Raw genomic sequence first — 27,931 nt, 5'->3', positions numbered from 1 at the left:
CACCACTTGCAGAGGTGGTCTTATTAAATCGATTTTACTGGCACCTTAATTCGATTTAACAGTGGTGTCAGTGTGAACGTGGGAGTAATTAAATCAATATAAGGGACTTTAAATCGACATACGTCCCCAGTGTGAACCAGGCCCTAGTCTATACAAAAAAAAAAAAGGGTTTGCTATTTTAGCTATGCACAATGTATAGCTATACTGGCAAACATTCCTAGTGTAGATGCAGCTTATACTTACAAAAGCACTTTTTCACCTGTATAATTCTCTACACTAAAGCTTTTGCAGGTTTTAAAAAAACCAACCCAATATTTTTATATTTTTGTTTTGTTTTAAAAAGTTACACCTTTAGCCAACATTGCTATGGTGGAGAAAGGTCTTAAGATAGACTATGCCATCCATAGTCTGTCTGTCTTTCATTTAGTCTTTAAAAATTCTTACACACAGTTTCACAACTAGTGAGAGAGAAATGAAAGAAATCTTATGCTGGTTTCTTGCTGTTTCTTTCAGGATTATTCTACTCCTCAAGTAAATTTATAGAGTGGAAAGCAAGAGTTTTCTGTGGTAAGTTTCTAAGTTTTTATTTAAAATTGAATAGTTCCATAGGAAACTGACACATAGCCAGCATCATGTGTTTGTGTGTGAAAGAGGTCCTTCTCAATCAGAATATTGTTACTATTACAAATCTAGATATTTGAGATTTTGATCTCCTGCATGCATTCTTTCCCTTTTCCCAATAACCTTCCTATCATAAAAATAAAACAAAACATCCTGTCTTTTAAGATGTTACGCCAGAGAAGTGCATATGTAATTGTAAAGTATTGCTGTAAAGTTTATTCAAAAATAAAAATAGATTTCACTTTGACCCAGGAACTCTTTTTTGACAAATTATCTTTGTGTCCTGAGGCCTTGTCTACTATGAAAGTTTTGCTGCTTTATTTAAGCTAGCAGAATTAAAGCAGCACCCTTCTCGCTAATGTAGATGCAGTTATACTGGTGTATATGTGCTTCTACCAATATTGCTTATTCTGATTTGGGTAAATGAAATAAATCACCCAAGTACAAAGTGCCTTGTGAAGGTATCTATACACTGGGGATTATAAGTATGTAGGCAAAAAAAAAAAAATCCCATCCCTTACTGACATAAGCTAATACATTTTAGTGTAGATCAGGCCTAAGCCTCCACTATAAAGCTGTCTAAAGCTTTCTCGCCCTCTGTTGTTTGAAATCTCATTAACACACTGTTTGCTAGAACCGATTTCTAAACATGGAAAAGATTTTTTTTTTTCCCAGGACATACTTTAATTGGGTACAGTTTAATTTTCTCCCTCTCGACCATAACAGTATTCATGTTATCTGAATACAAACTGTTAAGATAAAGTATGCTAAGCAGGTTTTGTCTTTTTATTTCTTTTTAATGTATTCATTGAATCAATTGACTATTTTAAATCTGTAGATGCAATTGTTGATATTATAACGTGTCACTTCAGTAAATCTGATTAATCAGAAATGCACAAACCACAAAGTTTAAATCAAATTAGTTTAGTCTGAACTTTATGATATTAGATTGGGTAATTGAAACAATTGCATTATTTTAAAATTACCTTAATTATATACCATGTAGATGCATATTTGGGCAAATTCACCCTTGGTGTAGCTTCCCTGACTTCAGTGTAGTTTTACCAAGGATTAATTTGTCTCATGACAGAAACCTGTATTTCAGGCAACCTGTATTGCCCCCCAAAAAACAAAATGAAAAAGAACAGTATCAAAGAAGATGTGCTATAGAAGGTATCAGAACTATCTCTGATATGTCTCCAACACAAATCTTCACATCTCTGTTGAGCTATCTAGCTTTTAATGTCTCTACTTACACTTTGATGTAAATGTTGACAGTGAAGGGGAGATTTAGTATTTGCCTATGAAATACGTATTTGAGATATTCACTGTACTAATGTGACTCAATTTTATCATCCTGGAATTAGTTTTCCACCGAGTACAGTATGGACACAATAAGAAGGGTCAAACTTTTGCCCCATTATGAGATGGAGACAAGGGTAGTTCAAGTATAAGTGGAAACCTAATTATTTCTTAACCATATTTGTCAATTTATCAAGAAAATGAGGGTGATGTATAGCATAGCATCCAAAGAACGTGGTTATAGAGAACTGCCCTTCAGTCTTTTCTCTTCTCCTAGTACCTTGTTTTCCCATCACTGTGGCCTTATGCTGGTTTCTGTAGTGAGCAGGAAAGGATCTGTAGGAGAAAGAGTAACATGGCAAAGATTAGCTTCATTCAGAGACTTGCACCTGGGTGATGAGGAAGCATTGCCACCTTAGAATTCAGTGTTTTACTCTCCTCCTGTAGGAAATATTAATGTCATGTGAGAGTCCGCAAACCCCAATTCAAGTTGGTAAAGGTTAAGGCATCTGGGGTGCCAGCAATTTGGGAGGAAAGAACAATAGCCAGGGCACTTTGTAGGTCTGTGAAAAGAGAAAGTGGCCAGACCGTCTCCTCCTTGGTCAGAAGATTTAATCTGGAGTACAGAGGCATTCAGGTCATCCATTAAAAAAAAATAAATAAATAAAATCCCAAAATACTTTAAAATGGAGGATGAATAAAGTGTGAATGACAAACAAGTGGAAGACTGAAGTTGTTGGCATTTTCTACAGAATATGGCTGAGTTGACAGACGTACTTGATTTCTTCTTGAAGAATAGTAGAACTGATTTCTTTCAAAGTTCTGTTGCTGTGAAGTATCAGATGTATGTTCCTGTCACTGAACTGGTTTAGCACTGGATTGTCATTTTTCTGTTTCTTCATTAGCACACCTTGATACTTTTCTTCTAGCTGAGATTACCAGTAACTGGCATTCTTGAGAACTAGCACTTTTGCTAATCTCTTCCTAGGTATGTATGACCAATAGCCCCCAAAATCAGCTAACATGATTTGAAATGCCCCATAACACTTAGTTATATCTTAATATGATTTGAATATATTTACACTAACTTTAACTCTAATTTTAAATAGCATTTTTGCTGGTCATGTAGAGAGACCTTACATGGCTATTTCAAATGCAAAATGAAATCAAAACATCTTCTGACTTTGTCTGTTGTCTGTATCTTGTGAGCACCAGCAAGAGTAAAATGAGGAACTCTACCTTTGTTCTCTGCTCTTTTTATGTTCAGCATTTCTTTAAGGTCCTCCTCTAGCTTCCTTGTTGCCCAGACAATGGTGTGTGTTGAGGTCCATGTAAAATGGTAGGCTTTGTGTTCCATGATATGCTTTTTTGGTTGACTTCTTTTATAAAAATGCATCCATCATACCTTGCTGGTGGTTCTTCCTTCCATGAAGATCACTTTTCTTCTATTCTTCTTTTCCTGTTCTCTCTCCCTGTATTTGCCTTTGATGGCTCCTGACTCTCTTCTAACGTATTCCCTGCATTCACCATCATATTCAGCAAAAAATGTGTAATGCCACTTCACCATGCCCTCCAATTGCATTCAAGACCATTATCCATGTCCTTCATATTGCAGTTAAGAAAGATTTGCTACCCTGACCCCCATAATAGCCTTATGGGGGTCTATTGTTTCCATTCATATTGAGATGTCACAGATGTGTTGGCTCTTCTGAATTCTTTTCTCTCTTCAAGCTATAATGGCCCTTGCTCCCTTGATTCTCTTCTCAGGCAAGCTGCAGTAGGCTACACAAAAAGGAATTTAGGTCACAAATAACTGAAGTATATTCTGCTTGAGCTAGAGGAGGAGTGCAGCATGACTTAAAAAAATTATTCAGTAAATGTATTAAAATATGGCAAAATTAATCAAATTGAGATAAATATTATTCTACCTGCTGTATAAAAATTGATAGGCGTGACTCTACAACAATAGCAGTGTGAATTTTTATTCTGTAGAAGCAGAAGTGTGCAATTGATATAGTATTGAAGTTATACCTGTCACTTTAACTAAAGCTATAGAGTAAAGATGGCTGGTTGTTTTTCTGTCTGTCTATACCAGTAATATATCACCAGCATATCAAAAATGCTTCATAAAGTTTGAGTTTAAAAAAAAGTCCTATTTTCAGTAGTTTTTCTCATTTTAAGATAGGTAAATATCAAGGTATTATGTTTACTATATAAAATATCTGAAAACACTTTAGTGATATAGAATATTATGACTATTTCTCATTCTCTGTTTTATCCAAGATGCATCTCTAGTTGTTTTGTTTTGGCATCCTGTACAAAAAATGTACACAGAGGACATTTCCTCATGCTATCTCTTTAAGAGCAAGGAGGTTTAGAAAGTTCAGACTGCACTTTAACTTTAAATATACATGTATTTATGGCAGGAATATTTATTTTGGCACTATATCTTGTTCAAGATGGATATTTTTCAAGAGAAAATTTCAGATAGTAGAGGAACTAGTGGGAATTCAGAGAAATATATCAGTTGACTACTACATAACTACATTTTTGTAGTAAGGTGAACAATGTAAATAGTTACACATGCATGAGTATGTGTGAGTAGAAATAGTGCTCTCCTATTAATTCTGAAACATTTTCTATAAAAATCTTTTGTTTCAGATATCAACAATTTCTCAATTACACACTCATTGGACAGGCCATTTAAGTGTAGAAAGATCAGACATCTACAAAAACAGGAAACTATTTTGTGTGCCCTCCCTTAGCAGCCCTGAGCTGTACATACCCTTTTATGGATGTCTACTGGGCTTTCCAGTTAAAACTAATGTTGCATGTAAAATATACTTGAGGGTCACAACACTTCGTTGCTTATGTAGTCTAAGCTCTGTGTGCTATCCACAAGTGCAAATGGTTTTTCAGGTTTTCCAAAAAGAATATATATAGTGAGATTCTATGAATGGATTATAACCTCTAGCAATTTTACAGGACACAGCCATTAAACCTAAATGTGATTGTCATCTAAGATTCCCTTTTCTTTTCTTCATTGTTTTATCAGTTTTATATTTTGTATTGGTTGGTAATTGAACATAGGAGCAGACATTATCCCCTTAAACGTTTGGGCCCGTTGAAATTAACAACTTTTGATCATGTGAGACCCTGCGATTTAGGACTAGTCACAGCCCAAGAAAAAATAAAAGAAATTATCTACTAGAGCAAGCTATATTTCTGTCTTCCAGCAGCAGGAGAATTGTGCAATGGGTACTATATTTTCTAAAGACAGACTTTTGTATTTATGAAATTCTACACAAGCTACTGTGGGCATATCTTCCAGTGGTTTATGCCCTGGCCCCGGTTCATACACTTCGCTGGTCATTGTGCAAAAAGCACTATTGACTAGTCCTCTTCCTGCCCACAAATTTTGTTTTCAGCATACTGTTTAGCTTCTAGTCCTTGCACAATGTTATCGTCTCCTTTTAGCAGCAGCTATGTTGTGTTTTGCAGGTATTTGTGCAATAAGACACTCCAGAGACAGCAGTTTTTCAAGGTTAAAATCAGAAACTATTTTGTTACTTAAGTAAGCCAAGCTGTACACCCAGTGAGAGAGAGCAGCATATTAAGCTGCTGCCTGAAATGTGTGTGGACAGTAACAGAAGGCAGCAGAGATTCCTCTGTCTGCAGCACCAAATGGGCAGTCTGTTTGCCTTAGTCTCCTCTCACACCAATGGAAATCAGGTTTCACCAGAATCAATAAGATTCTGTCCATTGATGCCTATAATTTCCCCTGAAATTTTGAAATTGGTCAGATATGATGTTCAAAATTATCACGTTACAGAAAAGCAGACCGAGAAATGCCATCAGCCACTTGCTTTGCTCAGTCAGTTAGGGTGAAATTATTTTCTCCAGACATCAGCAACAATAACAAATTTAAATCCTTATAAATTGACAGAATCCCACTGGGGAATGCATATATGGTGGAAGTAAGAATATTGTGCACTTTTCTTGTGCATTTCGTTTGACAATATGAAAGAGCTTTACCAATATTAGCTTCAGAACACCACTGAATAGCATTGGGTAAGGTAGGATTGGGTAAGGTAATACTTTTATATACAGGGAAATGAGACACAGAATAGATGATTTGAGGAGTATTTTGAATAAATACTGCTCTTTGCAGGAGTTTGCCACAGTTTCCAGCTGATAACACTATATATATATATATATATATATATATATATATATATATATATAACATGTGATCAGCACTAGGAAGAAGAGAATGAAGTGATGAGGGTGATGGTTTGGGGTGCATGTGATGATTGAGCTGTTGCAAGAGATATGTGCCTTCATCAGTTAGATCTCCGCTTTTGAGAACTGATAGCAAAAGTAGAATGAAAAGACAAAGCTGTGACCAAGGTGTCTTGGTCACCATTGTAAAAAAGGCGAGGTTTCTTATATGTTGATTGAAAGAGACTCCCTTTTTAAATAGTGGGTATGAGGATCAGTCCTTTGAGTCAAAATTTCCATGAGATGTAGATTTTTAATGATAAAACGTTTCTGCCTTTGCAGTTTGACATTTGTAGCTTTCTATTTTTTTAATAAAACAAACAACAAAGCTGTTGCTTAAAAGCCGATCCTCCGTATCTACTGATGCTCTAGGTGTGGGGGGAACTCCAGGCTGGAAAGGAACATATTGGTAGTTCCTAGTATCAGGCAGCTGGTGCCTGAGGCCTCATGCCTCCCCCCAAGTGGCTGGCACCCTGTGCACCAGTGCCCTCCACCAAGGATGTCTGTCCCATCCTCCACTGCAGCAGCTAGCTGATGATCTCCTGTCCCTTCCCTGGGCCTGGTGTCTCCACTGGGAACCTGCGGTGGCTAGATGCTGGAACTGGACCCGACCGGACTACTTGCTCCCTGGTGGCTGGCTCAATCTCCTGTGCCATGGCGGGTCGCTCCAGCCCCTCCTCCGGGTTATGCTGTTGTCGCTGGCTACATAGCTGGGTCCCGCTCTTGCCTCTGTGACAGCAGTGGGGGCAGGAACATAGATCTATATCCCGTGAATATTTCCATTGCAGGGGCGCTAGTCCTCTCCTGCCACTCCCCTCTTACCCCACCCCATTCCACTGTCCCTGACTGTACATAAGTTCTGAGCTTTATTTGATACAAAGCTCATACTAAAGTTCAAAGATTTAGTTAGATATTTTGTTTCTAAACATCCTGACTTTTGGTGACATTACATGCAGAAAATGGAATGCCTATCATTTGAACATATGTTTCTTGGAATGTTTTTCTGAAAGCTATTTTTGGACAAGTTTAAAAGCTGGCTTGAAAATTTGTTGGCTGCTTAACACAGATCATGTGTGTACAGTAAGCAAGTTTCATTTTGAGCAATAGCAGTCAATTTTCCCCCAAGATCTCTGTTGCAGGTTGGTTGGTTTTAATCTAAAATGGGTACTAAATGCAGCTCTTAGAGGGTGTTTTGGGTTTGTTTTTGTTTTTAATCATTGATTCTAACCATGTGAGTGACAAGCTTTTAAAAACATTTCTTAAATTTTGTCTCTTTTATAATCCTTACCAAAATGGAAAACTTAGAATGAGAACAGTTCAAAATCTAAACACGTATTTGTATGATGCTGTAGTCTGCATGTAATGAGTCCATTTGGCATCTTTGTCTGATTCAATTATAACAATGCAGTAGGACTGGAAGGAGTTAATGCTAATTATAATGCTGTAGTAATGCTGAACCTGCCATTCTCAGGAGATCCAAGAAGCAATCTATCAGGGTATGTTGGATCCTTGCTTCCTTAGGTCCCTCGAGACATTTAGTGGAGTGGAATTGCAGAACAAAAATATACATTCTGACATCTTCAGAATTTCAGGAAGGGGAATGGACTTGCTGATGACTGGGCAGAGATCACGTGTATTTAGTGAAATAAACTGATGAATTTAGTTGATTATATTTCCTGTTTTCACCATGAACTTGATGAGTGCTCTCAATTTTTGTAAGTGTTGGATGGTGTGTTGCTGTCTCCAAGAAGAAAGTGATAATCGTTGCCGTTGAAAACTGGCAGACTGAGCTCTAACTGTACTGAAACTGTGTGTTTGGAAGATTGCCTCCTCCCTTTTAAGGGAAAAATATTTCCCTAGCTGATTGGTTAAAAGGTAAGAGCTCTCATATCTGTATCAGGCTGCATGTAGAAAAATGTCTGTCAAGAACAATGTCTTATAGAAACTAATGGATTGTGAGAGAAGATAATGAAAATATGGTAATCACTGAATTTGCATCAGCTTTCATTAATGGAGCAGTATTAAGGTTTTAGTGTTTATTGTATGCATATTTTGATATTAAAAATATTTTGTCAGGAATGTACAAACAAAATTAACTAAATATTTAAAACAATGTATCAACATTTCAGGAATAAGAACAAAGCATCTGCTGTGCATGACAGTCAATCTTCATTGTTTGTCTGCCCATAAACTTCAGTTTTAGAAGAATTGCAAACTTTCTGCTTTAGTAAAAGGAAAATATGAAAACTTGTCAAGATTGAATTTTTAAAACAAATCCCCAGTTAGATCATTTTAAAGTTTGAATTAAAAACATTAAAGATATATCATTTGACATACTATTGCATACTAATCCAAATGTTGTCTTTATCCACATGAAAGTTATGAAAAGAAATGGTAGTTGATTTTTTTAGAAAAACAATTCAGTTGGCTATTTGAAAGCAAGAGCAAATGATAAATATTAGTATCAAATATTAAAGTAAACCTTGTGCAACTGGGGACAGGGGACCTGGAATCTACATTACTTTTACCTTTTATTCTTTCCCTCAAAAATCCCCATCAGGCCCATATGCGCATTTTGGACAAAAGTGTTGTCTCAGTAGAGCTTCCAATCTTTGTCAGCTCAGGATCCCAGCTCTAATTCCTGTGTGGTAGTGCAATGCAAGTAAACACTTAGAATGTAAAGATTAATCACATAATCACAAATTAATCATTTTTCTAGAAAATAAGTGTCTCAAAACTTTCATATATTGTTTATGTCCAGTGTTATCGAATCTGAAAATATATATTAAAACTTATATATTTTAATATATTATATTAAAACGTCTTACATGGAATAATTTTTTTTTAACACAGGTCATTTATCTTAAAAATAAATTATCCTGTATGTAGTTATTGAGGTAAATAAGCAATCATGAGCATGTAATTTCTGTCCTGTTCTGACCATCTTGATCTAACTGGAATTGTGCTGTAGTAAATATTGTTGCCTTGTCTTCTATGTCAGTTTACAACAATGGTAATGACATCCCTTTGTCTTAGTTGTATTTCACATATAATGTCCAGACACTTATATTGGACATCTCTTTGGGTAGCATGAAAGTCAATAGACTCCACTGTAGGAGGGAGAAACTTATGATGTTGATAAAAGAAAAATTACCTTCTTTTAAAAGTTACCTTTGTTTGTTTTTGATTTTTTAATATAAACACATTGTGATTGAGTTTTACCTCAGCTCTTTTAATGAGACTTAATTCAATTTGAAGCTTCATATAATTTAATGCGTCCTTTAACTTAAAATTATAATAATCCCTAATATATAAATTGACATTCCACTATGGTGCCATGGATCCTATTTAATATCTCTTAATATTATTTTTCACCCTTCAGATGCAGTTAACATGATGGTCACTTAATTTGTATGACTGGTCCTTAGAGCTAGTAATCTGAGCTAGAACTTGTTCTGTATAATGTGTCAGTGATTACGGCAGGGGTGGGCAAACTTTCTGGATATAGAAATTGTATGGTGGTCCATTAATACTCCGGGAGCAGCTGCAGTCAGGGCACCATGTGGTGGGAGAAGGGCTTGGGGGGAAGAGGCTGCTGCGCTCTGGCCAGGGTGCTGTTGGGCTCATGTGGTGGGAGAGGTATGGGGGGAAGGTGCGGGGCTAGGAGGGGGAGCAGCTGCCGCTGCCGCACAACTTATTCCGCAACTTTTCTGCAGACCACCTGAATGGAGCTCACGGACCACTGGTTGAGTTGGAGGGCCTGATGAAAAGCTCAGATGGGCTGTATGCAGCTCGTGGGCCATAGTTTGCTCATCCCTGGACTACAGCACATGTAGTTAGTCATCAAATTACTGCAAAGGCTAGGGCAGTGGTCATGGTTGGCATGAAAAATGGATGTCTTAAAAGTTCCAAAGGTTCAAAATAAACCACCTTATCAACCAAGTTAGGGATCTCCAGTTACATAAGAACACATTTAACTAAATGGAACAAAACACAAGTCATATGGCAATGTTTTCAAGTTTTGAATTGAAATCTGTACCTGCATAAATCGTTGTTTTGCGCTTTGGCATACTTAATTGTTAAATTCTTCTGAATTTTATATCTATATTGCAGTTAGGATTAAGGAAACTTAAAGTTTCAGGCTTGTGTGCATCCCTTTTATGAGTTGTACTAAGTTATGTGATTTAGTAGTATTTATTATGTTGACAGTGTATTATGTAGATGTGTGCTACTCAGCCTGTATTCTTTCTTGCTACATTGTGGCTTATGAAGTAATGTAATGTTTCAAATGGTCAGAGAATGTTGTCTGATTTAAGTGTACTTATAGTCAGAAAAGTGACTCTCTGTAAAAATGACATCTTGTTGTTCCTTATTTAAACTGCATTTCTGACTTTTATATAGCATGTGCTCAGTTTACAAACCAGAATGTCAAAATTTTGAGTCTTATTGTGGGTAGGACTGCACTAAGGAAGCTTAAGCTGCCTTTAGTTAAGATGTATTATCAAAGCTATTTCAACAATAACCATCACTACCTCCTCCTCTAGAATCTTATTAGACACTGATATAATATACGAGTAGGGACCCCTACGTGCTGCAGACTGTTACTGTCTTTTTAGAGATTAAACACTGCTATTGAACTATCCAGACTGACAAAAAAGGATATTGGTGAGGGGTGATTTCTTACCAGTTAATTTGGTTTATCAGGTCCCTTTATACTGGCCCAGACATTGCGTCCTCTCTTTTGGTGTTTGAAATAGGAATAGTAGGTCCAAAGTCCAAGTTTTGGAACCACTTCAATGCATAAAACTTGCACTGAAACCAGTGGACACCTAAACTTGCAGAGCGCCCAAGATTCTTCAGTAAAAGTTCCCTAGGCATAAGAACAGCCATATTGAGTCAGACCTATGGTCCATCTAGCCCAATATCCTGTCTTCTGACAGTGGCCAATGCCAGGTGCTTCAGAGGGAATGAACATAACAGGTAATCATCAAGTGATCCATCCCATCGCCCATTCCCAGCTTCTGGTAAACAGCAATCTCTGCTTGTCCTGGTTAATAGCCATTGATGGACCTATCCTCCATGAGCTTACTTAGTTCTTTTTTCAATCCCGTTATAGTCTTGGCCTTCACAACATCCTTTAGCCAGGAGTTGCATAGGTTAACTGCATTGTATGATGAAATACTTCCTTTTGTTTGTTTTAAACCTATTGCTTATAAATTTCATTTAGTGACCTATAATTCTTGTATTATGAGAAGGAGTAAATAACACTTCCTTATTTACTTTCTGCACATCAGTCGTGATTTTATATATCTCTATCATCTCCCCTCTCCCCCCCAGTAATCTCTTTTCCGAGATGAAAAGTCCGTTTTACTAATCTCTCCTCATGAAGCTTTTCCATATCCCAAATCATTTTTGTTGCCCTTTTCTGTACCTTTTCCAATTCCAATATATCTTTTTTGAGATGGGGTGACCAGATCTGCATGCAGTATTCAAGGTGTGGGTGTACCACAGATTTATAAAGAGGAAATATGATATTTTCATCTGCCATTTTATTGCCCAGTCACCCAGTTTTGTGAGATCCCTTTTGTAACTCTCTGCAGTCTGCTTTGGACTTAACTATCTTGAGTAGTTTTGTATCATCTGCAAATTTGCCACTCACTGTTTACTCCTTTTTCCAGATCATTTATGAATATGTTGAACAGTACTCGTCCCAGTACAGAACCCCCCTGTGGACACCAAAATTTTCTTCTTTCCATTCTGAAAATTGACCATTTATTCCTACCCTTTGTTTCCTATCTTTTAACCAGCTACTGATCCATGAGAGGACCATCCCTCTTATCCCATGGCCGCTTACTTTGCTTAAGAACCTTTGGTGAGGGATCTTATCATGGCTTTTTGAAAACCTAAGTACACTGTATCCATTTGATTACCCTTGTCCACATGCTTGTTGACCCTTTCAAAGAATTTTAGTAGATTGGTGAGGCATGATTTCTCTTTACAAAAACCATGTTGACTCTTCCCCAACAAATCGTGTTCATCTGTGTGTCTGATAATTCTGTTCTTTCCTATAGTTTCAACCAATTTGCCTGGTACTGAAATTAGGCTTACTGGCCTGTAATTGCTAGGATCGCCTCTGGAGCCTTTTTAAAAAATTGGCATCACATTAGCTATCCTCCAGTCATCTGGTACAGAAGCTGATTTAAATGATAGTTTACATACCATAGTTATTAGTTTTGCATTTTCTCATTTGTGTTCCTCAGAACTCTTGGGTGCATACCATCTGGGCCTGGTGACTTATTACTATTTTACTTATCAGTTTGTTCCAAAACCTCCTCCAATGACACCTCAATCTGGGACAGTTCGTCAGATTTGTCACCTAAAGAGAATGGCTTAGCTTTGGGAATCTCCCTCACATACCCAGCCATGAGGACTGATGCAAAGAATTCATTTAGTTTCTCCACAATAACCTTATCTTCCTTGAGTGCTCCTTTAGCATCTCAATTGTTCAGTGGCCCCACTGGTTGTTTAGTAGGCTTCTGATAGACTAAAACATTTTTGCTGTTACTTTTTGAGTCTTTGGGTAGCTGTTCTTCAAATTCTTCTTTGGTCTTCCTTATTATACTTTTCAACTTCACTTGATAGAGTTTATGCCCCTTTCTATTTTCCTCAATAGGATTTAACTTCCACTTTTTATGGAATGCCTTTTTACCTCCAACTGCTTTTTACTTTGTTCTTTAGCCACAGTGACCAAAAAAGTGCCACTATGGCTAAAAAACAAAGTAAAAGAAGCACTTGTTTTTTAATTTAAGGTACACACTTTAAGTGTGCCTCTATGGTGTCTTTAAAAAGTTTCCGTGAAGCTTGCAGAGATTTCATTTTTGCACTGTACCTTTTTAATTTCTGTTTAACTTCCTCATTTCTGGGTAGTTCCTCTTTCTGAAATTAAATGATCCTGTGGTGGGCTGCTTTGGTGTCTCTCCTCTTCCTCTCTTCCCCTCCCTCCTCCCCCTCCCCAGGGATGTTAAATTTTATTATGTTATGATCACTATTACCAGGTGGTTCAGGTATATTCGCCTCTTGGACTAGAGCCTGTGCTCCACTTAGGACTAAATCAAGAATTGCCTCTCCTCTTGTGGGTTCCAGGACTATCTGCTCCAAGAAGCAGTAATTTAAAGTGTCAAGAAACTTTATCTCTGCATCCTGTCCTGAGATGACATACACCCAGTCAATATGAGGATAGCTGAAATCTCCTGATACTCTTATTATTCAAACATGGAATTACTATCCATAGAGATTTTATGATACAATTTGGTTCATTTAAGATTTTTATTTCATTTGAGACTATGCTTTTTCACATATAGTGCCACTCCCCGACCAGTACCACCTATTCTGTCCTTCCGATATATTTTGTACCCTGATATTACTGTGTCCCATTGCTTATCCTCATTCCACCAAGTTTCTGTGATGCCTGTTATAGCAATATACTCGTTTAATAAGAGGCACTCAAGTTCACCATCTTAGTATTTAGACTTCTAGCATTTGTGTATAAGCACTTCAAAAATTGTCTTTTTTTAGCTGTCTGCCATTATGTAATGTAATTGAATGGGACTCTTCTTTCATTTGACTGTTTCTCATCAGATCCTATCCATATTTTATCCTCTTCCAGCCTCTCCTCCTTATTAGGTTATAGAGACTCTTTATAAATAGATCCTCCCATAAGAGATGTCTCTGTCTGAACCATGTGCTCCTCCACAATTGTTAGCTTTCTCCGAGCCCTTAGTTTAAAAACTGTTTTACAATCTTTTTAACTTTACATGCCAGCAGTCCAGTTCCATTTTGGTTTAGGTGGAGCCCATCTTTCCTGTATAGGCTCCCCCTTTCCCGAAAGGTTCACCAGTTCCTAATAAATCTAAATCCCTCCTCTCCACCAACGTCTCATGCATGCATTGGGATCCTTCAGTTTTGCCTGTCTGTCTGGCCCTGCACATGGTACTGGAAGCATTTCAGAGAATGCTACCTGGATTTCAGTCTCTTACATAGCAGCTTAAATTTGGCCTCCAGGACCTTTCTCCTATCCTTGTCTTTGTCCTTGGTACCTACATATACTAGAACCACTGGCTCCTCCCCAGCACTACACATAAGTCTGTCTAGATGTCTCAAGAGAGCTGCAACCTTTGCACCCGGTAGGCAAATCATCATGCAGTTCTCCCAGTCATCACAAATCCAGCTATCTGTTTCTAATGAGCAAGTCCTCCATTACTATTACCTGTCTTTTCTTAATAACTGGACTTCCCTCCCCCAGAGAGGTATCCTCTCATACTGAGGATACCCATGACATCTTCTTGAAGGAGTGTCCCAAATATGGGATTGTTTCCCATTGCTCCAGTTGATGTTCTGCTTCCCTGAGACTTTCATTCTCCTGAACAGTACAGAGGCTGTCATACTGGGGGTGAGACTGTTCTACTCTGTCCTGGAAAGTCTCATCTGTGTACCTCTCTCTCTCTCTCCCTTAGCTCCTCCAGTTCAGCCACCCTGGTCTCCAAAGCCTGTATGCAGTCTCTGAAAGCAAGGAGCTCCTTGCATCGAATGCATGCATCTGCCAATAGGGCTGGTAATCACACATGTTGCATTCAGTGCAGTAAACTGAATAGCCTCCACTCTGTTGCTGGACTTCTGCCTGCAATCTCTTTTTACTCCTGCAACTTTCTTTTATTGTTTTGTTTTTATGGGGTGGGGGGTTGTCTTTAGTTTACAGAATGTTAACTTGCCTGCTCCCCATCTAAACTCCCGTTAGCTGCCCCTGTTTGCTAGCACATCTGGTCACTTAGGAGTGGGCTTTTTAAACCCTGGTTCTCCCTAAGTAGCCTCACCCCCTGGTTAAGGGTTGATGGGTGCTAAAGGGCTTGGGGATCATAGCCCTATTAAGAAGTTCTCAGCCTTGCCTAGCAGGGCGGTAGGATCAGTCCCCCCAAACAAACAGACCACACAGTATATTTCAGTCAAGTGCCTATGTTTCTGCCTATGAGCATGCACATTGCTTCCTTCCTTTGGGCACCTATGCCTCAGAATGATTCACAAAGCAGAGAAAGCTGCCTAAGTTGTGTGTGGGCCGGATCCAGTAGGTGTGCTTAGAGGTCACCTACTGGATCAAGCACTTCAGGCAAGTTCACACATAAGAACTGGGGGCAGTGGGGAGGAGGACCTCCCTCATAACTTTTAGCTCAGTGACTTGGGTACTCACTTCGGATGTGTGAGATCCCCAGCTCAAGTTCCCCTTCCACTGGAGGGGGAGAAGGCAAATCCCAGTTTAAATCCCTCCTCTCAGGTTAGTGGTTTTTAGGTGTTCCACCTCCCAGGTGAGTGCTCTGACTACCAGGTTATAGTCATTCTTGTGTATGTGTGCGCGCACACACCCTGTCTTCCAAAAATGGAATTAGGGGAAGGAGAGAAATATTCAAAACACTTTAATGTACACAGTTCTTTAACACTGTTCTGTCATTTTAATATATGCAAAGTGAACAAGAAGCAAGTTAATTGTCATATCTGAAAAATAGCAGCCTTGTGTGCATAGTGCTTACTAAACACTGCCAGGGAATTAGAACACTGAGCCTGACAGGACCAGTACAAAATCGATCATCTCCCTAAGACAGGGATGCGTAATAATATAACAAGGATGTGTGTTGGTTTAGGAGTATTAAAAATGTTGCAACAAGGTGTACCTTGCTGGAGTACAAGATTCTAACACCTCTGTGCACATTATTTTTAGTGACGGCCCCGTTTCAGTGAATTGTATTACTAGGCTTCTCCCCCCTCTTTTCCCCCTTCATCTATATAATTTAACTGGAAATGACTTTTTTGGGGAGTAAACTGTATTTGTAGATTTTGAAAGAATCTTATGTTAAATTACTTTATTGACTGATGTGCAAGAAATTTAAGATAATGCTATGTAAGTACAACTGGCAAAACGTATTGTTTTTTCCCTTGAGAAGCAAGGACAGATTAATTAGTCTTGAAAGATATATTATGCCTTTCTGGTATAAAATAGCTTTTTATATTGCACCAAAACTGCCATATTAAAGTCCATGGTAATTACCTACTTGCTGTTACCTATTTGCATAGCTTTGACATAGTGTACTGTCACATCCACAAGGCTATAGTTAAGGCTTCATTGGTAGTTTCACTGTCAGCTCCATTTTTTTTCTTTCAGGGATTTAGAACTAAGCTGTTCTGATTTGCAGTGGTCTAAAGATTAGCATTCATCTTGTATTTTATTTTCTTCTTAAATGCCTTATTAGCTTTCTTTAAAGCACTAAATAAAAAGGGGTTTATGCATTTTTGCCTATCTGTATAATTACAAAAAAAGAAAGTTGGTAGCCAATTTGGATTTAGCATAAGCTATGAATATTTTGCTATGAATATTATATTTAATCTTTAAAACAGCTCATTTCTAGTTGCATTTCATATAGCTGCTGCGTATGCCACGAGCAATACTGTAACTGGTCAACAAGTTTTAATAGACTCTATTAAAACTGTATCCAAAATGGTAATCTCTCAATTTTTATCTCATCCCTAATACTGATATGGCTGAAGTTTATCCTTCAGCTGCTACCACCATTTCTGTTCCAAATTCATGACCGACATTTTTCTTCCATGAGTATATTGCTGTGTTCGTGGCCATTTCCCCATTTCTTTGAAATTGGCTACTCACTTCCCATATATGTTGAATTTGATGGTTACATCACACCTCTCAGGTGATGTGATCACTTCTCTTTGCTCCCAGAGGTAACTTTTATATTCAACATTTTGTATCATTTTATTTGTCTCAGCTTCTCATATAAGTACTCCAGCAAAGTTGTTTTCTGTTGCAGGCTTTGTATTATGTTCTCCTCATTTAACCATTCCATCTTTAGCTCTAAAGTTTCTTAACTTTTTACAAATACTAAAGCATTCTTCTATCCTATGACTGAAAACTGACTGTGGTCTTGCATTTAATAATTGAACTATCTAAACTGAGAAATATAGGTAATGGAACAGGACTAGTTACTGTTAGTGTAGGGTATAAATTCACTAGATCTGTAGCTAATGCTGAAAGCAGAGTGATCTACTGAAGATAAGTATGTCAAGAAGTGTAATGAGATGCATTACATACATAAAGATACATACATAAAGATATTACTATATAAATAAATGCCAGACTGCACAAACAGTCTAGCTTTACTGTTGAATGCAAATACTTTGTAGACAGGAAATGGAACACTCATATGATTAAAGTGCTACTGGTATAGTGAGACCTAGCAGAGACATTGATTGCAGAGATTTGGGTACCAAGTTTTGAGAACTGTGGTTGTGTCGGGATTGAATTCTGCCTTGTAACCAGGCCAGCTGCCTCCTCTCTGCCTCTTAGTAGCCTAGGCTCCTGCTACCAGCAGCTGGCCTTGGTTTCCCCTCTTTGAGTGTTCAAACTTCATCAAGGGTTTTTTTGGGTCAAAAATATCCCTCCTTAGGGGCTGTGTTTCTATTAATATAAAATAAACTGCAAATAAAACTCAAAACCAATCTATTCCTAAGTCCACACAAGACAAGGTTTCTCTTTCTCCTTCCAGACTTCTTGCTTGGAGAGCACTGCAGTCCCTTCTCTCCCAGGCCTCCCTGCCTGGAGATCTTTCCTCACTCCTTGCACACCCTTCCACAGCTTACAGAGCTTCCCACGCCCATCTGCCGCCTTCTTCGGATTGCCAGCTGTCCAGTTTTTGACCGGAAAGTCCAGTTGAAAGGGGACATGTACAGTGTTTGGTTACCACAGGTGGACATGGGGAGGTACCAAGTCATCAACCCGTGCCAATCTTTGCTTAGCCCTACTCCTACCTGCATTTTGTGGGCAGGCAGGCAGGCTCTGTGTCAGGGGGCTGCAGCTCTCATCCCATCCATGGAGCAGAGGGAGCCCAGCTCATGGGGGGAGGGAGATGGAGAGGATCGAGTGACAGGGAAAGGAGCAAGGGAGACGAGCTAGTGGGAGGGCAGGGTCTTGGGGTGAAGTGGAGCCTTGGGGGAAGAAGCAGAGCAGGAGGAAGTTCCTGTGCTCCTGTTCTAGTGTTTGGTTTTCAGAATTAGAAATTTGGCAACCCTTTTTCATTTTGGACTCCTGCTGTTCTTTATAGGACAGTCACCCTGATCTCTTCCACATGTAGCTCTTTCTGTAATCAGAGTTGGCTAGTTCCAGCTCTTAAGGAGCAAGCCAGCCTGTTACGTGCCCTAATCAAATTAGCTTAGGTTTTATGGTGTCTGTAATAAAGTGCACTAATACAGGAGGTGATCATCAAATTTGAAATAAACATGAAATTTTTCAAGTGGTGCAGAAAGCATTTGGCTTGCTCTGATCTCTGCTCAGAAGAGGAAGCTTTTCATTTTAGGATAAAAATAATGGAATTAAATTGTCACATTGCCGGATGTTACAGTATGGGCTTTCAATAACATGAGAATAGCCAGATTTTAGTGAAAAGAAAGTGTGTTTTTCTGTGAAATGTCTAAAATAATGAAGTAAATATTTAATAGCTTTAATATATCAGCTAAAAATATTTCACATAAATGTAGAGTAATACTGACCTGAGTTATCATGTGCTCACTCCTTTTTGATGTGTGGTAAGATTTTACCATATTCAGTTTGATTATATATTTAATTTATCAAGCAAAATTTTCCATTTTCCATTAGTCTGGCTCTTCTCCATGGTACTCAATTTACAGTACCCTAGTTCACCTTAGTATAGATAATTCCAAGTTGTCATTCCAGGAAGGTGGCCCTGTAAGATTTCTGGCCAGGGCAAATTAATGAAAATGTTAATCTAGATCAGTGTTTCTCAATTAAATTTGGCTGCGGAACCCTTTTTAACTTCTGCGGGGCCATGTGATACCCTCCGCTGAAAAATCTGGGACATCTTCCCCTTTTTGGCGGTGCCGCGCTGTCAGCTGTGTTCGGTGGCACACGCTGTCAGCTGTTTTTGGTGGCGCAATTTCAGCAGCTTTCGGTGGCACGGTTTCAATTTTTTGTGGAACCCTGAAATTCATCTCGCAGAACCCCAGGGTTCCACGGAACACCAATTGAGAAACACTGATCTTTCCAGTGTAAAAAGACTATCTAGACCTTCCTGTAGGATTTATCAAAAACTGAAAAGTTACTCAGCACCATTAGACTTCTTTCAGAAACCATATTCCATGTTCCCTTTTAGACTGGTCATGTGTTTATATTCTAGTGTGTAGTCTACTTGGGCAGAATTGGAAGGCACAAACTGATGCTACAACCAAACCAGTCACTTCTCCTCAACCATACTACCAAAGTTGCTGTGCCCAATAATTTTGATATATAGGGTTTTTTTTCTGGTCACTTTCTTTATTCTTTTCTGTGATGCAGTGGATTTAATGTTCCATAGAGTGCACCCTTTTCTTACAAACAGGTATTATAAACCTGCTTCCCCATCAAAAAAGAGAATGCTTTTATCAAATATATTTCTTTATTGTACCTAGACTTGCAGCACAGCAGCCAGGAAGTCAGCTTAACCCAATCTTTGGGCTCTGTGACTGTTTTCTCTTTCAGCCCACCTATAAACCACCTATTTCTTCCTGGTTATCAGTGGTAATAGGATGGGGCGTAGTCACAGAAATAGACAGCTTGTAGATGACTGTCTATTCAATTCTTTTAAACTATAACTAGTGAATGAAGCATAAATGTTGCTAAATCTGTATATTATGTCTTGAATAGCCCATATCGGTAATGTTGTTACTATGCTGAAAATGAGAATAGTAGGTAAACAATGGCTGAAAATCGGTTAATGTAGACATGGTTTATTCCTAAACTTTTAACTTGTTTTGTGATGGCTAGGGCTGTGACCTGAACACCATTTATGAACAAAAGTCACCAAAGCCTCATATTTAATCTAAAATGATCTAGAATGAATTTTAAGCAGTGTTTTAAATTTGAGTTTTCAAACTTTTTCATAGTGTGGACCAGTATTTAATAAATGTTCAGTTTTTCCATTTTCAGTCTCATAACATCCGTATGGTAATTGCAACAGTTGCTTAAATGGAAAATTAATATATGCAAAGCATTTAACATTTTAGCTGTCAATGTGACTGAGCAGTTAAACATTTCAAAACTGTTAATTTATTTTAGAAAATTTTTTGAGATCTTAAATCTCTTCCATAAGGTGACTTCTTCTGTAAGTGATTCCCCGTCCACCCTGCCTAGTTCATATGAGTAGTTCAGATGTTCAGTGGGATTTTTGTTGGTGATCATGCAAACTATTAGTACTTGTACAGATTTGACAATGAGAATATAAGTTCTTCTTTGAATGCTTGCTTATGTCAATTCCAAGTAGGCGTGTGTGCGCTGCGTGAACAGTTATTGGAAGGTATTCCCCCTAGTGCTACTTGTTGGGTCAGTGCAGACGCCCCCAGGAGTCGTGCCTCCATGGCGCTGTATATAGGGACCTGCAACCTCTTCAGTTCTTTCTTACCACCCATGGCGGTCGTTGGAACTATGTCTCTCTTCTCTTGCTTCGGCAAGCATTCCCCTAGTGGTCTCTATTGTTGAACCTGTAAATAGATGGATTAGATTGGTTAGTTTTTAGTTTAGGTTTCTGTTCGGGAGAGCCCTTCCCATTAAGTCTTACCCCCTACCGGGAATTGAGGCATGCCTCACTCCCAAGGATTCAAACCATGTGGGACCTGCCATAAGCCTATGCCAAGCCTAAGCCCCACAAATCCTGCTTGAAATGTCTGAGTGAATCCCACCAGACAGATAGCTGTAGGGTTTGCAAGGGATTCCGTCCTACGACCAAGAAAGAGGAGCGTCAGTCCGAAACACCTCCTCATGGAGGCAGCCCTTTGTCCCCAACCGCCAGGTCAGTCGGATGCTGCACCTAGCACCTGAGTGTCGAGTGCATTGGTCTCCATTAGGGAGCCTGTGGCGCTGAAGAGAGACTCAGCACCCAGAGATACTCGGCAGTGCTTTTCCCTGGCACCTAAGTCAGTCCGGCACCACTCCCACTCACCGGTGCCGCACAAGAGGCAAAAGAAAACCAACAGAGGTGCTCACTCATGGTGGGAACAGCAGGGAGAGACAGCTCTAACAGTGCATGTTCCGAGCTGTGGCACCTGGCGTCTCTCCTTCTGGAGGCAGCACAGTTGACTCTGGGCCCGCAGAGGGGTCTATCAAGTCTGGTGCCAGTGGACTCCCCCCTAAGGGAGAGCTAGGTGGAAGAATTAGATCTCCCTTCCATGCTGGACACATTTCAGGCAATTAGAGACCTGATAGCCATGATGGCACAGCAGTCCTCTGCCAGGCCAGAGAGAGCACTGGACGTAAGCTGCAGTGCCGTCTAGAGGGAAATCAGCCGTGATGCAGTACCGGTCACCTTCTCCATAGCACTGCTGTCCAGCATCATCTTGCTCGGCTCTGCCATGGTCTCCACGTTCAGTGTCACGGTCATCGGACTCAGAGCTGGAATCGTATATCTCCAAGCATAGCCGGCACCGATTGAAGCATTTCTCTAACAGACAGGAGACAGAACAAGTGCCTCTCATGGGTCCTTGGCTAGCACAGTGGCAGGTGCCCACGCAGTGGCCCTTTTGGACCCCATGGACATACCACGAGGCCCAGGGTCCTCGTCTAGAGGTCCCCAGTCCTTCGCTTCAGAATGATGGATTCCCACTCTGCCTGAGGATCGCTTATCACCATGCGGCATCAAAGCGGATATCAAGATTGGCACCGAGGCAGGTAGAAAAGGTGATGTGGGGATTGGCATTACCTCTGCACCGAGTGTGAGATCTCTACGCAGGGAAAAATGTGTGATCAGGAGGGCCAGGAATTGCTCAGAGCATCATCGTCATTCCCTGATGAGGTGGTGGCAGAAACTTCAACTGCTTTCCACCCCGGTGGACAGCAGGGCCTACCAGGAACTGTTACGGACAATGGCCCAGAACCTAGGGCAAATCCCATGGCGGACCTTTTTAGTACCGGAAGGCCCCTCAAAAGTGGCATTGCCTCTCATAAAGACCATCCAGGCTACCAAAACTCTATGGCAGATGCCCGGCTCTATTCCCACACTTCCACCCCCCCCTCCGCCCCTCTCCAAAAAGCGGTTGTAGAGGAGGGCAAGGCAGCACCGAGGATCTCACTACAGGCTGCCCTGCATGTGGCAGACTCGGCTTCTTGAAAAATGTCATCTTTCACTGCCATGATGAGGAATTCATGACTGCAAGTGTTGGTCCTCCCTCCAGAGGTCCAACAAACAATACAGGACTTGCCCTTTGAAGGCTTCGGGTTATTTTCAGAGTAGATGGACTCCCAGCTCCACAGCCTGAAAGATTCAAGAGCAACACTGAAGTCCTTGGGCCTTCATGCACCAGCTCCTCAGAGAAAGGACTTTATAGCCTAACTTCCCCTGCAGTTTTACCCTATGCAGCCTAGGCAGGACTGATATTTCCTAATCCCAAAGGCCAAAGCAGGTCTCAGACTTATTCTCAACATGCGAGACCTCAACAGATTGATGAAGAAACTGAAATTTCACATGGTATCTTTGGCTGCCATCATTCCTTCCCTGGATCTGCGGAACTGGTATGCCACCCTCAACTTGAAGGACATGTACTTTCATATATCAATAATCCCATCTCATGGAAGGCTCCTCAGATTAATGGTAAACCATGCCCATTACCAATTTACAGTCCTCCTCTTTGGACTGTCAGCGGTCCCTCAACTGTTTACCAAGTGCATGGCAGTCATCGCCGCCTTCCTGAGGAGACAACAGCTGCAGGTTTTCCAGTATCCAGATCACTGGCATGTCAAGGGCCACTCCAGGGCACAAGGTGATCTTGGTACGGTTGACATTTGGCAGATAGAATCTACTGCTGAACATCCCCAAGTCACCCCTATCCCCAACCCAGAGGATAGAGTTTATAGTAGCTGCCTTAGGCTCTGCTCATGTCAGGACATTCCCACTGGAATCACATTTCCAGACCATTTGCTCAATCATAGAGGACTTCAGGTGCTTTTCTACCAGGACAGCGTGGAATTGCTTGAAGCTGCTCGGTCACATGGCCGCATGTACATATGTGGTTCAGCATGCAAACTGCGGCTCAGACTTCTCCAGGCTTAGCTGGCATCAGCATACCGACCAAACAGAGACAAATGGGACAAGATAGTTTTGCTTTCCCTTCGGGTTATCGAGTCCCTCCTGTGGTGGCTCAGCCCTCAATCGGTATGCACAGGCGTACCCTTCTCCAGGCCCCAGCCCTCGATGTCTCTAGTCACGGACTCATCTGTGTTGGACTGGGGAGCATATTTAGGGACCCTCAGGATTCAAGGCCTCTGATCCCAAACAGAGCTCTTGCTTTACATTAATTTCAGGGAGCTGAAAGCAGTTCGCTTAGCCTGCCAAACCTTCCAATCCCATCTGGAAGGCAGATGTGTATCAGTCATGATGGAAAACACAACAGCAATGTTTTATATAAAACAGACAGGGTGGAGTACGCTCCTCTCTCCTATGCCACGAAGCCCTCAAGTTGTGGGATTTCTGCATAGCCCACTCCATACACCTAGAGACATCTTGCCTTCCAGGATCCCAGAACAAGCTAGTGGATCATCTCAGCAGGTCCTTCTGCAACCACGAGTGGTCTGTTTGCTTGGATATCATAAACAGCATCTTCCAGTGGTGGGGAGTTACCCAGTAGATCTGTTTGTGACCAGACTCAGCAGGAAGTGTCAGGAATTTTGCTCATTCCTGAACCACAGGCTGGGGTTGATTGCAGACGCATTCCTTCTTCCCTGGGTAGACCACCTTCTTTATGCATTCCCTCACTTCTTGCTTGTGAACAAGGTGCTGATCAAGATCAGGAGGGAGAGCGCATCCATAATACTTTATAGCCCCAGCTTGGTCCTGACAGCACTGATACATAATGCTACAGGAACTGTTGGTGGCTGCTCCAGTCACTTTGGTGGATTGGTGCCAGACCTAATCACCCAGGATCACGGCTGTCTCCAGCATCCCAACCTCGAGTCTCTCCACCTCACAGCGTGGAAGCTTCATGGCTAAACCCCATAGAGTCGACATGCTCGTGTTAGAGAGGTCTTCCTCAACAGCAGGAAGCCGTCCACCAGAGTTACATACTTGGCTAAATGGAAGAGATTTTCAATTTGGGCAGTGCAGAAGGGCACCTGTCCAATGCAAGCATCAATACCCTCCATCTTGGGATATCTACTGCACTTGAAGCAGCTAGGTCTGACGGTGGCATCCCTAAAAGTTCACCTAGCGGCAATCTCTGCATTTCATCCTGAGGTGGATGATTGATCCATCTTTGCTAATCTGATGGGGACTTGTTTTCTCAAGGACCTGGACATGCTATACCCCCAAGTTCTCCATCCAATACTGGCATAGGACCTTAATCTGGTGCTCTCCGAGCTAATGGGGCCTCCCTTTGAGCCCTTAGCAACATGCTTGGTCCTCTACCTCTCATGGAAGGTGGCATTCCTGGTCACGATAACTTCAGCTAGAAGGGTGTCTGAGCTCAAGGCTCTGACATCCTGAACCTCAATACACGGTGTTCCATAAGGGCAAGATCCAATTGCAATCTCATGTGGCTTTCCTCCCTAAGGTGGTATTCCAGTTTCATGCAAGCCAGGACATCTTCCTCCCAGTATTCTTCCCTAAGCCGCACTCCAGTAGTGGGGAACCAAGTTTCCGTTCCCTAGATGTCAGGTGGGCACTAGTTTTCTACATCGAAAGGGCAATACCATTTAGTAAATCAAACCAACTCTTTGTCGCAGTAGCGGACAGGCTGAAGGGTCTATTGGTGTTGTCACAGAGGATTTCATTGAGGGATTATGTCCTGCATTAGAACTTCTGACCTGGCAAAGGTGCCAGCCCTGGTTCTGACAGCGCAGGCCTCCTCAGCAGCATTCCTGGAACATGTCTCTACACAGGAGATCTGCAGGGCCGCAGCATGGTCATCAATCCACATGTTCACCTCGCATTATGCCAGCACCCCTCAGGCCAGGGACGATACAGCATTCGGCAGAGCAATGGTTCAGTCAGTGAATCCGTGAGCTCCAACCCCACCTCCTGTGGTCAGCTTGGGAGTCACTTACTTGGAATCGACATGAGCAAGCACTCGAAGAAAAAATGGCTACCTACCTTTTTGTAACTCTTGTTCTTTGAGATGTGTTGCTCATGTCCATTCTAAGACCCGCCACCTTCCCCTCTGTCGGAGCCAGCATGGGTAGTGGGTGAAGCTTCCCTTTCAGAAGGATATCTCCTGGTCCCACCTCTTCTGCCCCAGGACCCACCCGTGCTCTGCCCCAGGCTGCCTCCCTCGCCCCCTCACCACCAGCAGGGGAGGAAAGAAGTGGTGCATACAGCAAGCAAGAGCAGGGAGGAGGGACGCGGGGAACAGTGGCAAGAAGGGGCGTGAACGGGAGTAGAAGAAGGATGTGACGACAGTAGGGAAGAGAGGAGGAACTGGTGAGCAGCAACATGGGGGGTAAGGGGGAGTAGAGGAGGGATGCAGGGAGGAAGTCAGGAGAGGAGGAACTGAACAGGAGAGCAGTGGCATGGCAGAGAGGCAAGTGGGGAATAGAGGAGGAATGCGGCAAGGGGGGGGGGGGAGCAGCAAGGAGAGTGGACCCAACAAGCAGCAGTGATGAGGACCTGTGGAGTCTGGATTCAGAGATGGGGGGGCCCACAGTGATGGCCTGGCGTTCTGAAGGGGAGCAGAGCAGCCATCCAGGCAGGCAGGCGACAGGTGGAGACTGGAGGAGATTGCCTGCCTGCCCATGCTGAGTTTTTATATGTGCCATGCAGGTTCCTGGGTGGTTGAGGAGGTGGTATCTACTACTCAGGTTCCGGGGTTCAGCAGTAATCTTCCTGGGAAGTTCAAGAGACCTGGGAAGCTGAGTAGCAAATAATGCCTCCTCAGTTCCGGGGAACCTGCATGGTATATAAAAAATGCCCTCTTAGCAGGGAGGGGAAGAAGTGGGGCCACCACGGCCCAGGACATCTGCCAGCGGCAGCTGCGACAGAGAAGGCTAAGCCTTCCCTGGCCTTTGATACCCGCCATCCATGGTCCCTGGCAAGAAGAAACCGAAGAGTTGGTGGGGCCCTCTATACGCTGCCATGGAGGCACGACTCCAGGGGGTGCCTGCACCAACCCGATGGGTACTGCTAGGGGAAAAATCTTCTGACGACTACATGCGGTGCACACACACCTACTTGTAATTGACACGAGCAACACATCTCGAAGAACAACACTTAGGAAAAGGTAGGTAACCATTTTTTATTGAAGGAGTCTGAAGTATGGACAGTGTTTAGTTCCATCAGGTTTTCCAAAATGATTTTAGATTGGTGACTTCAGTCACTTCACAAAATCAAAATTTGGCTTAAAAATTTGAAGTTTTTATATTATAATAGAAATAAATATTTAAAATAATTAATGCTGTCTTGACAAACATATTTGGCCATCTGCAGGTAAATTGCGATTTTCATTGTCTTCATAAGGTCTCTCCAGTAGAGACTTTTAGAAATGGTCTCTGTAGCCCTTTTGGGAGTGATATCATGACATAAGATTGAATATAGTCAAGTAATAAGGCAGATTTGAGTTTTTACCAAGATTCCCATCTGAATGGCTTCATTGCTGTAATGTCCAAATGTAATCAAGTATTTTTGATGGAGCATCTTGCTTAGCAATACTGTGAATTATTTTTTTTTACTTTTTTGTGTCTTCATTCTAGTTTCTCTTATTAGTGGAGGTTGATTTAGCATAAAACAGTATTACAAAGGTGTTTAATTAGGAGACAATTTACTCCTGATGCTTATTCTTACGTGACCACATTGTCAATCACTCCTCTAATTGGTAATTCTGTTCATATGAATAAAGCTACAGCCAGTATTGTCAAAGGAGTGGTTAAAACAGCAGATGACTGCATATACAACCAGTTGATATGAAAGGCTTCAGCTTAATTTCTTAAGAAATGATCTGCTTGGATAAAGCTCTTCACTTGACTACTAGTGATTATCTACTAAGTAGTCTGAGTAGAAGTATCAATTTTGAAACTCTTTATTTCGGATAGGACTATAGTGTGTGGTTTTACATGTGAATGCCTCATAAATATTTCCCAAGAGCAATTTATTTTTCTAATTAGCTTGAACAGTCTCTGCTTTACATAGTGCTTCAAGCAGTTTTCAATAAATCAATTCAATCATGCAGCTGTTTGAAACTTTTCCTTAAGTTACTGTAATTCTCAATGGAGATCCAGAAATGCTCACTAATTAGTACACTTAATCATACCTTGTACAATATGTACCACAAAATGGATTATTTATTCTCAGAACTTCACAGGAAAACTAGACAATAGGAACTTGACAATGTACATTTTTTCCTTCTGCTTTGAAAATAGTTTGCTGTTCTTGCATCATGCACAAAAGAGTGTGCTCATGTACAGAAAAGATGTCTGTATGCTCAGTTTTTACTTGCTGATCATAACCTTACAAAAATTCTCATTTGGGGCTGGAACTTTCCATGCTTAGTTTTAGATGTGTGTTTGAAGGAGAATTAGAACTAAAAAACCAGCTGTAGCAATTATTTTTTCTGACGAAGGAAAAAAAAATGTTTCAACTTTTAAAGGAATTTAAGACCTCTTTTGTACACTGGTAACTCAAAAGACTGAACTTTAAAATTACAAACT

The 27,931-nt window shown here is 40.9% G+C and overlaps 1 protein-coding gene across 23 annotated transcripts in view; it reads left to right on the top strand.

The window, feature by feature from the left end:
* NCOA3 (nuclear receptor coactivator 3) overlaps positions 1 to 27,931 on the top strand; it is a 152,570-nt gene that overhangs the window by 77,692 nt on the left and 46,947 nt on the right. For 12 of the 23 annotated variants that reach the window (XM_067554299.1, XM_067554291.1, XM_067554298.1 and 9 more), the window contains 2 exons: positions 514 to 567; positions 7,925 to 8,079. The exons of 5 other annotated variants lie outside the window; for them this stretch is intronic. The gene's annotated coding sequence lies outside the window, so the exon portion shown is untranslated. The remainder of the gene's footprint in view (positions 1 to 513; positions 568 to 7,924; positions 8,080 to 27,931) is intronic. 6 more of the 23 variants (XM_067554300.1, XM_067554292.1, XM_067554290.1 and 3 more) reach the window with 1 other exon arrangement.

The sequence above is a fragment of the Emydura macquarii genome, unplaced genomic scaffold, assembly GCF_026122565.2.
Source record: "Emydura macquarii macquarii isolate MOO-44397 ecotype Brisbane River unplaced genomic scaffold, CSIRO-AGI_Emac_v2 contig_1483, whole genome shotgun sequence".
In the NCBI taxonomy this organism is placed as follows: domain Eukaryota; kingdom Metazoa; phylum Chordata; order Testudines; family Chelidae; genus Emydura; species Emydura macquarii.
The sequence above is the reverse complement of the archived record's forward strand: the minus strand, read 5'-3'. Positions and strand labels throughout refer to the sequence as shown.